The sequence below is a fragment of the Pongo abelii genome, chromosome 3 (assembly GCF_028885655.2).
Source record: "Pongo abelii isolate AG06213 chromosome 3, NHGRI_mPonAbe1-v2.0_pri, whole genome shotgun sequence".
NCBI lineage: Eukaryota > Metazoa > Chordata > Mammalia > Primates > Hominidae > Pongo > Pongo abelii.
In genome coordinates this window covers 208,494,269-208,508,205 of record NC_071988.2, presented here as the reverse complement: position 1 = coordinate 208,508,205, position 13,937 = coordinate 208,494,269, and the positions used below count along the sequence as shown (strand labels likewise).

The window sequence follows — 13,937 nt, the reverse complement described above, 5'->3', positions numbered from 1 at the left end:
CCTGAAAACACAACTGCTTCTTGGAGGTGAGTCTCTTGTCACTTAAAAATGAACGGTCTTCAAGCTGTTTTAATGTGACACTGCAGGCAATATTTTGCTTGGCTTCAATATTGACTTTGGGTTTCTGCCAACAGTTTCAACTTTTTGTCCTGTCAACATATTCCATGAACATCCTATCTGTGTTCAGCTGTTAAGTATATTAACTATTTCAGGGAATGATGTCAGCAAGAATAGGAATAGGAGTTTGTCAGAACAGGAGTTTCTAGCGCTCATCCCTTGCAGAAACATCAATTTGAACAAGTATCCACACACAAAAATAACTTCACTAGAGCTAAGGAATCAGGTGAGAGGTTATACCACCTGGCTGCATTGCAGCACAGCAATAAGAAAAGACACAATGGAGTGTATAGGAAGGACAATTTCACATTGTCAGTGTCACCCCACCTTCAAGCCTGGGCAGCACAGTATGGAGAGAGACACCCTCTTGCATGGAAGAGGGACAGTTCAGATAGCACCCAACTTCACCACAGATCCCAAGCACCAAGCCCACTCCAGTAAAGCCCAGCACCAAGATTCAGGCCTGCCACAGGCCAGACCGGCCTCTGTGGCCTCAGCCCCATGCTCACCCCAGACCAGGTCAGCTCTTGGGGCTCCAGGCTTCAAGATGGCCACAGAAGACCTAGACTTCAGGCCTGCTCCAGCTCTAGCCTGGCCCCCAAAACTCTAGCCTCCACATTAGCCCCAGCAACCCAAGGCTCCCAGTTGGTACCCATGGGCCTAGAATCCAGGCCATCCCCTGCAGATCTGGCACCAGGTCAGCCTCCAGAGATCTCGATCCACACTGGGCCATGTGGACCCAGATGCTGGGCTCACCCCAGTGGACCTTGTTCCCAGGACAGCCTGAATAAACTCAGGAATAGGCCTATCACCATGAACTCAGGTGCCAGGTGATCCCCATGTTAGGCTGGCCCCTGCAGACTCAGGCTTAAGGCTCATTTCAATGCCAAGTCAGCTTCCAAGGATCCATGCTTCAAGCCAGTCCTTGTGCAGAGAATACAGACAACCGCAGTGAATGAACCCAGAATCCAGCCCTGCCCACCTTAGAACTCCAGCAGAAATCCTGTGCATAGACCCCAATAGACAGCCCACCCACAATCTCTGGTCAATCTGACTAGTGAATGGCTTTCTCTGCTGAAGCTAGTATGTAAAAACTGAAATAGGTACCTACTTCAATGCAAGGCCACACTGATCACAAATAATTAGGGAAACAAGAAACCACCAAAGGAAGGAAATAAAGCAGCAGGAGGTGACCCTAAAGAAATGGAGATCTATACTGCATGACAAAGAGTTAAAAATAATTGCCTTAAGAAAGCTCAATGAGCTACAAAACAATATAGATAGACAGTAAACAAAATCAGGAAAACAATACATGAGCAAAATTAGAAGTTCAACAAAAAGATAGATAGGAACCATAAAAAAGAACCAAACAGAAATTCTGGAGCTGAAGAACAAAATGACTGAATTGAAAAAATTCACAAACAGCTTCAGCAGCAGACTAGATCAAGCAGGAGAAAGAATCAGAATGCTCAGATACAGGTCATTTGAAATTACCCAGTCAGAGTAATAAAAGGAATGATAAAAATTGCAGAAATCTGACAAGACTTAGAGGACACTGTTAAGAAAACTAATATGCATTATAAGAGTTCCAGAAGAAGTAGAGAAAGTTGCAGAAACTTATTCTAAAAAATAAGAATAGAAAACTCTCAAAATTTGGAGACATAAATGAAATAAACATCCAGATTTATGAAGCCCAAAAGAACTCCAAATAGATTAAATATAAAGAGATCCTCGGCCGGGCGCGGTGGCTCATGCCTGTAATCCCAGCACTTTGGGAGGCCGAGATGGGTGGATCATGAGGTCAGGAGATTGAGACCATCCTGGTTAACACAGTGAAACCCCGTATCTACTAAAAATACAAAAAAAAAAAAGTCAGGCATAGTGGTGGGCACCTGTAGTCTCAGCTACTCCAGAGGCTGAGACAGGAGAATGGCATGAACCCAGGAGGCGGAGCTTGCAGTGAGCTGAGATCGCGCCACTGCACTCCAGCCTGGATGACAGAGTGAGACTCCATCTAAAAAAAAAAAAAAAAAAAAAGAGATCCTCACCATGACAAGAGAGAATTTTCAAAGAAGCAAGAGAAAAGCAATTCTTCACATACAAGGGAAGCTTCATAAGATTACTGGTGGATTTCTCAGCAGAAATCATGTAGGCCAAGAGAGAGTGGGATGATATATTCAAAGTATTGAAAGTACAAAACCTGGCAACCAAGAATATAATATCAGGCAAAGCTGTCCTTCAGAAAGGAAGGAGACAAAAAGAATTTCCCAGATGTATTAGTCTAGTTTCACACTGCTGTAAAGACACTACCTGAGACTGGGTAATTTATAAACAAAAGAGGTTTAACTGACTCACGGTTACCCATGACTGGGGAGGCCTCGGGAAACTTATAATCATGATGGAAGGCAGAGGGGAAGCAGACACCTTCTTCACAAGGTGATAGGAGAGAGAGTGTGTGTATGTGTGGGGGAAACTGCCACTTTTAAATCCCTCACTATCATGAGATCACAGCACAGGGGAAACCACCCCCATGATCCAATCAACTCTCACCAGGCCCCTCCCATGTAATCCCATGTGGGGATTACAATTCAAGACGAGATTTGGGTGGGGACACAGAGCCAAACCATATCATTCTTCCCCTGGCCTTTCCCAAATCTCATGTCCTTTTCAGATTTCAAAACCAATGATGTCTTTCCAACAGTCCCTCAAAGTCTTAACTCATTCCACAGTAACCCAAAAGTCCAAGTCCAAAGTCTCATCTGAGACAAGGCAAGTCCCTTCCCTCAATGAGCCTTTAAAATAAAAAACAAGTTAGTTACTTCCAAAATACAATGGGGGTACAGAATTGGGTAAATGTTCCCATTCCAAATGGGAGAAATTGGCCAAAATAAAGGGGCCACAGGTCCCAAGCATGTGCAAAACCTAGCAGGGAAGTCATTAAATTTTAAAGCTCCAAAATAATCTCCTTTGAGCCCCTGTCTCACATCCAGGGCATGCTGATGCAACGGGTGGGCTGTTAAGGCCTTGGGCAGCTCTGTCCCTGTGGCTTTGCAGGGTACAGCCCCTATGGCTGCCTTCATGGGTTGGCACTGAGTGCCTGCAACTTTCCAGTCAGTGGATCTACCATTCTGGGGTCTGGAAGATGGGGGAACTCTTTTCACATCTCCACTGGGCAGTGCTCCAGTGGGGATTCTGTGTGTGGGCTCCAACCCCAAATTTCACCTCTGCATTGCCCTAATAGAGGTTTTCCATGATGACTGTGTCCCTGTAGCAGGCCTCTGCCTGGACAGCCAGGTGTTTCCACACATCCTGTGAAATCTAGGCAGAGGCTCCCAAAGCTCAACTCTTGTTTTCTGTGCACTTGCAGGCCCAAGAGCACATGGAAGCCACCAAGGCTTGGGGCTTGCACCCTTGAAGCAACAGCCTGAGCTATGGACCCTTTTAGTCACAGCTGGAGCTGGAGTGGCACAGGGCACCAAGTCCCAAGGCTGCACAGAGCAGCGGGGCCCATGAAACCATTTTTCCCTCTTAGGCCTCTGGGCTTGTAATGGGAGAGGCTACCTTGAAGACCTCTGTCTTGAAGACCTCTGAAATGCCCTGGAGACATTTTCCCCATTGTTTGGCAATTAACATTCAGCTCCTTGTTACTTATGTAAATTTCTGCAGCCGCTTGAATTTCTCCTCAGAAAATTGGTTTTTCTTTTCTACCACATGGTCAGGCTGCAAAATTTCCAAACTTTTATGCTTTGCTTCCCTTTTAAACGTAAGTTCCAATTTCATACCATCTCTTTGTGAAGGCATACGACTTGACTGTACGCTTTCAGAAAAAGCCAGGTTATATCTTGAATGCTTTTCTGCTTAGAAATTTATTCTGACAGATACCCTAAATCATCTCTCTCAAGTTCAAAGTTCCACAGATCTCTAGGGCAGGGGCAAAATGCTGCCAGCCTCTGCTAAAGCATAGCAAGAATGACCTTTGTTCCAGTTCCCAATAGTTCCTCGTCTCCATCTGAGACCACCTCAGCCTGGACTTCATTGTCAATACGACTATCAGCATTTTGGTCAAAACCATTCAACAAGTATCTAGGAAGTTTCAAACTCCCACATCTTCCTATCTTCTTCTGAGCCCTCCAAACTGTTCCAACCTCTGCCTGTTACCCAGTTTCAAAGTTGCCTTCACATTTTCAGATTATCTTTATAGCAGTACCTCACTCTGCCAGTACCAATTCTCTGTATTGTTTATTTTCACACTGCTAAAAGATATCACCTGAGACTGGGTAATTTATAAACAAAAGAGGTCTAAATGACTCACAGTTCCTTGTGGCTGGGGAGGCCTCAGGAAACTTACAATTATGGTGGAAGGTGAAGGGGAAGCAGGTACCTTCTTCACAAGGCAGCAGGAGAGACAGAGAGCATGTGCACAGGGGTAACTGCCACTTTTAAACCATCAGATCTCATGAGAATACCCTCACTATCATGAGAACATAATGGGGGGAACACACCTCATGATCCAATCATCTCCCAACAGGTCCCTCCTTTGACACCTGGGGATTGCAATTAGAGATGAGATTTGGGTGGGAGCTCAGAGCCAAATCATATCACCAGACAAATAAAAGCTGTGAGATTTCAACACCATTAAACCTGCCTTACAAAAAATGCTAAAGGGAATTCTCAAGTTTAAACAAAAGGACACTAAGTAACATGAAAACATATGAAAAAATAAAATTCCATTAAAGGTATTCTTATACAGTCAAATACAGAATACTCCAATACTGTTATTGTGCAACAGTCACTTTTAACTCTAGTATAAAAGTTAAAAAACAAAAGTATTAAAAAATAACTATACAACAATTTGCTAATGAATACACAACTTGCAAAAGATATAAACTATGGCACGAATAATAAAATGTGGGAGGAGGAGAAGTTAAAATACAGTATTTTTAAATGCAGTCGAAGTTGTTACCAGATTAAAATAGATGGTTATAACTATGAAATATTTTATGTAAACCTCATGATAACCACAAAGAAAAAGTTTGTAGTAGATACACAAAACATAAAGAGAAAGGAATCAAGCAAATTGCTCCAAAAAAGTCATTAAGTCACAAAGGAAGACAGTGAGACAAAAAGAAGCAACAAAGGAGCTACAAAACAACCAGAAAACAATTAACAACATGATAGTAGTAAGGCTTTACCTACCAATGATTACTTTAGATGTAGATGTATTAAATTATCCAATCAAAAGACAGAGTGGATGAGAGAATATAAAACAAGATCTAACTATATGCTGCCTGTAAAGACTAACTTTAGCTTTAAGTACAGACATAAGCTGGAAGTGAAGGGATGCAAAAAGAGATTGCATTCAAATGGTAACCAAAAGAAAGCAGAGGTGGCTATCTTTATAACAGATGAGATAGAGTTTAAGTCAAATACTGTCACAACAGACAGAGAAGATCATTATATAACGGTAAAAGCATCAATTCATTAAGAGAATATAACAATTGTAAATACATAATGTACCCAACATCAGTGCATCTAAAGCTATAAAACAAATATTAACATAATTAAAAAAGAAATAAATAGCAACATGCTTTCAACAATGAATAGATCACCTAGACAGAAAATCAACAAGGAAACTGTGGATTTCAAAACACTATAAACCAATAGACCTAACAGACATGTGCAGAACATTCCTTCCAAAAGCAGCATTCCAAAGAATGCACATTCTTTTTAAGTGCACACAGAACATTCTCCAGGATAGGTCACATGTTAGGCCATGAAAAACATCTTAACAAATTTAAGAAGATTGAAATCATATCAAGTATCTTTTCCAACCATAATGGCACAAAAGTAGAATTCAATAATAAAAGGCAAAATGGAAAATTCACAAATACGTGAAAATTAACATACTCCTGAACAACCAATGAGTCAAAGAAGAAATCAAAAGGAAAATCAAAAAATATCTTGAGAAAAACGAAAAGAGAAACATCTGTGGCATTGAAAACTCATGGGATGCAGCAAAAGCAGTTCTAAGAAGGAATTTTATAGTGATAAACGCCTACCTTAAGAAAACAGAAAGATCTGAAATATCCTAACTTTACGCCTGAAGCAATAAAAAAGTAAAAAAACTAAGCCCAAAGACAGAGGAAGAAAGAAAATAATAAAGATCAGAGCAGAGATAAATGAAATAGAGACTAGAAAAACAACAGAAAAGGTCAATGACACTGTTGTTGTTTTTAAAAAGATAAATCAAGAAATCTTTAGCCTAATTAGGAGAAAAAGAAAAAAACCCAAATAAAATTATAAATGAATTATACAATGGATACCACAGAAATACAGAAAATCATGAGACTACTATGAAAAACAGTACATCAACAAATTAAATAACATAGAAGAAATAGATAAATTCCTAGCAACATATAACCTACCAAGAAGAAACAGAAAATCTGAACAGGCCAATAATGAGTAAGGAGATTGAATCAGAAATAAAAACTCTCAACTAAGAAAAGCTCAAGACCTGATGTCTTCACTGGTGAAGTCTATAAACATTTAAAGAAGAATTAACATCAATCCTTCTCAAACTCTTTCAAATAATTGAAAAGGAGAAAACACTTCCAATCTCATTTAATGAGGCCAGCATTACTTTGATAGCAGAGCCAAACAAGGACATCACAAGAAAATAAAATTAAAATTATAGATCAATATTCCTGATGAACATAGATCCAAAAATCCTGAAGAAAATGTTAGCCAGACTAAATTCAACAACACATTAAACGGATCATGATCAACTGAGCCTGGGATGCAAGGATGGTTCAACATATGCAACTCAATAAATGCTATATACCACATTCACAAAATGAAGGATAAAAATCATATGATCATCTGAAGAGAGGCACTTACAACTACATGCAGAATCTAGAAAAGTCAAAGTCATGGTAAGAGAGAGTAGAATGGTGGTAGCCAGAGTATGGGGAGTGCCGGCTATGGGGTGGTTTTGGTCAAAGGGACCAAAGTCTCAATTATGCAGTGTGAATACGTTGGAGGATCTAATGTACAACATTGTTTCCCATTATCCTGAAGCAGCTGTATTGATAGAACGGTGGAATCGGCCATTTGAAGTCACAATTACAATGCCAACTAGGGGACAATACTTTGCAGGGCTGGGGCAAAAATTCTCCAGAAGGCTATGTATGCTCTGAATCAACGTCCAATATATGGCACTGTTTCTCCCATAGCCATGATTCACAGGTCTAGGAATCAAGGGGCAGAAGTGGAAGTGGCACCACTCACCATCACCCCTAGCTATCCACTAGCAAAATTTTTGCTTCCTGTTCCCAAGACATTACTTTCTGCTTGCTTAGTTGTGTTAGTTTCAGAGAGAAAAATGCTGCCACCAGAAGACACAACAAGGATTCCACTAAACTGGAAGTTAAGATTGCCACCTGGACACTTTGAGCTCCTTTTACCTCTAAGTCAACAGGCTACGAAGGGAGTTGCAGTGTTGGCTGTGGTGATTGACCTGGACTATCAGGATGAAGTTAGTCTATTACTCCACAGTGGAGGTAAGGAAGAGTATGCGAGGAATACAGGAGATCCCTTCAGACAACTCTTAGTATTACAACTCTTAGTATGCCCTGTGATTAAGGTCAATGGGAAACTACAACAGCGCAATCCAGGCAGTGCTACATATGGCCCCGACCCCTTAGGAATGAATGTTTGGGTCACTCCACCAGGTAAAAAACCACAACCTGCTGAGATGCTTGCTGAAGGCAAAAGGAATACAGAATGGGTAGTAGAAGAAGGTAGTCATCAATATCAGCTATGCCCACGTGACCAGCTGCAGAAATGAGGACTGTAATTGTCATATTTCCTCCTTATTTTGTTAGGAACATGTTTGTGTATGTATGCACTTGTACTAAGAAAATATCTTCATTTTATTTCCCTTCTTTTTTCCTTTATCATGTGACATAAGATTTATTTACTTCAAATCAGCATTTAGATGTTGTTAACTTCATGTAATAGCATTTGGGTTGGGGATTGGTATATTTCTGGTTGTACAAAGGACAGCTGTATTATGTATTACCTAACATAATTATGACCTTATTATTGTCTTTATTTGAAGATTATATATGATTTCAGGAGATGTGTATGGGTTCAAGTAGACAAGGCGTGGACTTGTGATGGTTAATATTGAGTGTCGGCTTGACTGGATTGAAGGATGCAAACTATTGTTCCTGGATGTGTCTGTGAGGGTGTTGCCAAAGGAGATTAATATTTGAGTCAGTTGACTGGGAGAGGCAGACCCACCCTCAATCTGGGTGGGCAACATCTAATCAGCCGCCAGCAGGGCTAGGATAAAAGCAGGCAGAGGAACATGGAAGGACTAGACTGGCTAAGTCTTCTGGCCCTCATCTTTCTCCTGTGCTGGATGTTTCCTGCCTTTGAACATTGTACTCCAAGTTCTTCAGCTTTTGGACTCTTGGAGTTACACCAGTGGTTTGCCAGGGGCTCTTGGACCTTCGACCACAGACTGAAGGCTGCACTGTCGACTTTCTTGCTTTTGAGGTTTTGGGACTAGGACTGGCTTCCTTGCTCCTCAGCCTGCAGGCGGACTATTGTGGGACTTCACCTTGTGATTGTGTGAGTCAATACTCTTTAATAAACTCTCCTTTATATGTACATCTATCCTATTAGTTCTGTCCTTCTAGAGAATGCTGACTAATGCAAACATGTGACTATAGTTCATAATACTGTATCATATACAATGAACTTCGCTAGAGAATAGATCTGATGGGTTCTCAGCACACACACATACACACACACACAAACGATAACTATGTAAAATAATGGACATGTTAATTAGCTTGACTATGGTAATCATTTCACAATGTACATGTGTATCAAAACACTATGTTGTACACAGTAGATATATATAATTTTTATTTGTAAATGATACATCAAAAAAGGTAGAAAAATGCTGCACTCAAAAGGACCCTAATTTTATTTTAGGGTCACATAGTTTATGCATAGGTTTCCATTTTAAAAAATGCTTATAACATTCCCAGTTATTTGGTGGCATGTAGTTGAAACCTCATCTAACTGAACTTTTTTTTATTAGAGTTGCTTGCAGGCACAGTGAATAATGGATGGATATGGATAGCTCCTCCTAGAGGGATATTTTAGCAAATGATACCTATGCCTTCCTACACCCTACCAAAGAATCATATAACACTGAAATCTTAGATTTGGAAGGGACTGGCTTGATGTTTAGGTCCTATTCCCACCCAATTCGGGAAATGCAATATATCAGGCTTGACAAACCACAGTTCACAGACCACATCTGGCTTTGCACCTGTTTTTGTAAATAAAGTTTTATTGAAACACAGCCATGGCCATTCACTCAGTTGCTGTCTATGCCTGCTTTCACCTTACAATGGCAGAGTTAAGAAGTTGCTACAGAGGCAGCATGGCCTCAAAAGCCAAGAAGATTTATTATCTGACTCTGCAGATAAGGTTGGCTGAAACCTGCTGGATAACACTTCTGACATAGACTTTAGACTTTCCTGTCAAAATACTTCAACTGAGGAGAAACTGGTTTCCTAAGAAGCCTGCTCCAACTCAGGGAGCTCTATTTTAATTTTATTTTATTTCAGAGCTCAGGGAGCTCTATTTTAATTTTATTTTTAAGAAAAGAAAAAATCTTCCTGTATACCGAAATACACCTCCTTGCAACTTCTATCCTTCAGTCCTAGATTTACGTACTAGACCCACACAAAACAATTGATTCTCCTTTTCTGCTTTTAAAATATTTAAAGACCACAATGACTTGCCCACTAAATCTCCTTTGTTTTCTATTCTTTGAAATTACAGTACATCATCTTGATTAGTAAATTAGAGTTTTTGGAGTCGATTCCTAAATAAATATTTTATGTATATTACTGGAATGCAGAACTATATTTATTAGAAATGTAGGATAATGTTGCCAATAAAATATTTTCTGGCGAGAATGAAGTAGCATATTTTAAATATGCATGTTGTGCTGTCTTTTAGGATATCAAGTGGTGCAGCAGTAGTCAACAAATCTCTCTACTTTGTGCAGTAGAAAAGAGTTTACATTTTAGATTTTATCTGCTACCAGGCTCAGCAGAAAACAACAACAACAACAACAAAAACAAAAACAAAAAACAAAAAACAAAAAACCTGGGACAAAAGTGCCCTGCCTTCAAATCACAGCAGAAACCCTCAGGGTTTGTTTTTCTGAAAGATGAGATTACAGACTTTTAACCTATTTAAATATGCTTCTGTGTTTAGTTTGGAGTTTTCTTACAGTGAAACATGTTACATTCTAGTAACACAATAAAACTAAAAAAACCTCTGTAGATTCAGGTGAACCAAATCAGAACTAAATTGAAAAGAGGCGTGGTAAGCAGAATTCTAAAACTTTCTCCCAAATCTCCCACTCAAATCCTGGGGGCAGTGAATAAAACGAGATATCACATCTGCCCATGATTATGTTACACGAGAAAAGCAATTCTGCAGATGGGGTTAAGATTACTAAACATTCGGCTTTGTGTTAATCAAAATGGAGTCAATCAGAGTGGGCCGAATCTTATCACAGAAGCCCGTTAAAAGCAGAGTTTTCCTCTGCGGTCAGCATAAGGAGATGTCAGAGAGATTCGAGCGCTAAGAGCGATTGACAGCAGGGAACTGCTCCAGCGCTGGCTTTGAGATGGTCACGGGGCAGGACCTGAGAGTCATCTCTGGACAACAGCCAAAAAGAACATGGGGATTTCACCCCTACCATCCCAAAGCATTAAATATTCCAACAAACTGCACGAGCCTGAAAGAGGATTTTTCTCTAGAACCTCCCCTTAGACACGTTCCAGGATAGAGCCCTCTCCACCTCCCCTTGTCCCAGATCCCCACGTGACTCACTTCAGACCACTGCTCAAACATCATCTCCTCAGGATGCCATCCTCCAGCAAGCATCTCATCTGAAAAGGCACCTTCCGTCTCTTCCACCTCCTGTCTCTTTACCATTCTTTGTCTTTCTGCGTAACGCTTCTTACTCCCTGCCGTTCTGTTACCTCCTTGTCCATTTCTCTGTTGTTTTTCAGATGCCCACTGTCTGTAACACCTTGCTGGTAGGATTGGGGCTTGCTTGCTGTCTTTCCCCAGTTACCTGAATAGCACTTGGCAGACTTCTATGAATGAAAGAATAAAATTATAAATAAATAAGCACACGAATAAGGAATGAAATATTTTTTAAAAACAAGAGATTGAGAACAGGAAGGTTCCTTTACCCACAGTTGTGAACCATCTCATGCTCACATGAGAGTCACAATCACACATGTAAGCTATTACCTGCCGGTCTTAGATGACACTGAAAATGATTGTTGGATGAATTCTGATTGGTCCTTGTTCTGCTGAATACCCTTTGGTGGGAGCAAATGTCATCTTGAGGTGCCGTCCAATTGCATCATATGAGACACTGCAGTCCTTGCCTTTCCAGAACAGCATTGCTTTTGGTAATAATAAACCAACACTGGCTACAACTTCAAGCATTATTGATGGGAGTCAAAATTAAGGCATAGACAGCTGAAAAGACGGAACCACAATCCCACTCCTAGGAAGATGTGGCAATATGAAAAAATTAGTTGTGACTGAGTGATTTAAATGTCTTAATTTAGCCTGGGAAACATGGCCAAACCCAAATTGTACAAGAAAGATCACAAAAATTAGCCAGGCATGGTGGAATGCACCTGTAGTCCTAGCTACTCAGCAGACTGAGGTGGGAGGATCCCCTTGAGCCCAGCAGGTGAAGGTTGCAGTGAGCCACGATTGCACCACTGCACTCCAGCCTAGGTGACCCTGTCTCGAAAAATAGATAAATAAATAAATAAATAAATGTCTCAATTTATTGTATTTCCATAAGCATAAAACTTAAAACTTGGGCTTGACTGGAGCAAGCAATGAGGCAAAGCCTAGAGGTAGAATATAGGAAAAAAAAAGAAAAGAAAGAAAGGAGAGAGAGAGCGAGAGAAAGCAAGAGAGAAAGCAAGGAAAGAAAGAAGGAAAAAGAAAAAGAAAGAAAGGGAAAGAAAGAAAAAGAGAAAGAAAAAGCTACTCTACACTCCTGTGCCTACACATTTTTTTTTTTACTATTCAGCTAAAACATGTATTTTAAAACTATGTATGGAATCTGAAAGTAAACTGAAACCATTTTTAAAGTAAGACAGTCATGTCTAAATATTGTGATAATTTTTCTTCCTGATAAGATCTATACTGTCCGTATGACCCTTATTGAAGGAACAAAGTTATCCCAACATTTTTATATAGGAACCTGAGTTTCATTTAAGTATAGCCGTTATTTCTGTGAAACATAAATTGAGTAGTATCAGGAAAGGCAGAGATCAATAAATGCAAACCCCAACAGAAAGAAAGCGATGGGTAAAGAGGAGAGAGAATGATGGGAAGGAGAAAGAACGTGCCAAAAACTTATCTACTAGGATAAAGAGAACAAGATCAACAGCTAAATGCTGGAGTTAATTCCAAAACTGAATTCAGCCCAAGGAAATAACCATTTGGTGAACTTCTGGACAAGAAACTGAGGCAAGGATGCAACCAGTCCATTTTGGTAATTAGAGATAAGAGATTTATCCCTGAAATGTGGCATACAGCTAGCCAGCAGGAAAATGAACCTGGTTTAATTAGAGATGGAGAAAAATGACTAATTAGTCCAGAAAGTCATCAAGGCAGAACCAAAAACACTAGACTGATGTGTTAAGCCTAGCTGTCTTCTAAAACAATGCAGTGTAACTTTAATTTTCCTACTATCTAGAAAAGAGAAAACTCTGCATTTTCTTGAATGGTATTGCATTTAAATGACTGGTGGGCATATATGCTGATAATCCAATCTACAGAATTATTGAACAGCACAAAGAAAATAGGGTGAAGACCTAAGATCATATCCAGAGAATGGGGGCCCTTCCTTCATCCTGCGGCTGACTTGACACGTACTAACTTGCTTTTGGTCATAAATGAAAGACAGTCCTTGTAAGCAAATGGCAATATACTGGCTCTTGGGTTCCCAAGTAGGGTGGACCCACTGAACAGTGGGCAGGGCAGACATGCAGTGAGCCTCAGCATCATCTGCCATGTGGGACTCAAGCTCCTCCAGGATTCTGTCCATTTCTTCTGCCTGCTTCTTCTCTACTCATCACCCAGCAGCTGCTCCAGAGGTTCTATTGCTGATTGATCTTGAGTTTCACAACCTGGAGTTTCCACCACAGAGATTGACTGTATCTCTTCTTCAATTGCAGCTGGGAAAACTCACTGGGGAGAACTCGAATTTAACCTTGCTTGCGTCACTCAACAAAGGTTGAGTAAGTGGGACTGCCTAAGAACATGGCAGCTCCAATTGAAACCACATATTTACAGTGTGTGTATGTTGAGGAAGGAAAAAGATGAGAACAGAAGAAAAGCCGGTAATTCATTGTAGGATAATTTCAAAAATAAAGAGTGCTGCTCCTAGAAAAAGAGGGTGCCTAGGCAGACTAAAAATTTTTAAATGTATCACTCAGGCATTAGATGCTGGAAGGAAAAACGTTTTGATCTTCTAGAAACATTCCAGACAAAAATGGATTTTTATGACTAGCATCTCTTATTGGGTCATTTGGTCCAGAAACTGACATCCCCAGCTGTCTGTGACAATGCATAGAGCCCCAAATCAACAGTCCATCACCTGAAGAGGTTTCTGGACTCTAAATCCCTGGGACCAGTGATGCCTGTGGTTTTTGCTGATTCCCAGTAGCTGAGTTTAC

The 13,937-nt window shown here is 40.4% G+C and overlaps 1 protein-coding gene across 4 annotated transcripts in view; it reads right to left on the bottom strand.

Annotated features, from left to right (window-relative positions):
• KLKB1 (kallikrein B1) overlaps positions 1 to 13,937 on the bottom strand; it is a 48,994-nt gene that overhangs the window by 30,431 nt on the left and 4,626 nt on the right. The window contains exons 1-2 of one of the 4 annotated variants that reach the window (XM_054553295.2): positions 11,479 to 13,013; positions 11,050 to 11,318 (exon numbers count right to left, since the gene is read on the bottom strand). The gene's annotated coding sequence lies outside the window, so the exon portion shown is untranslated. 4 annotated transcript variants of the gene reach the window in all.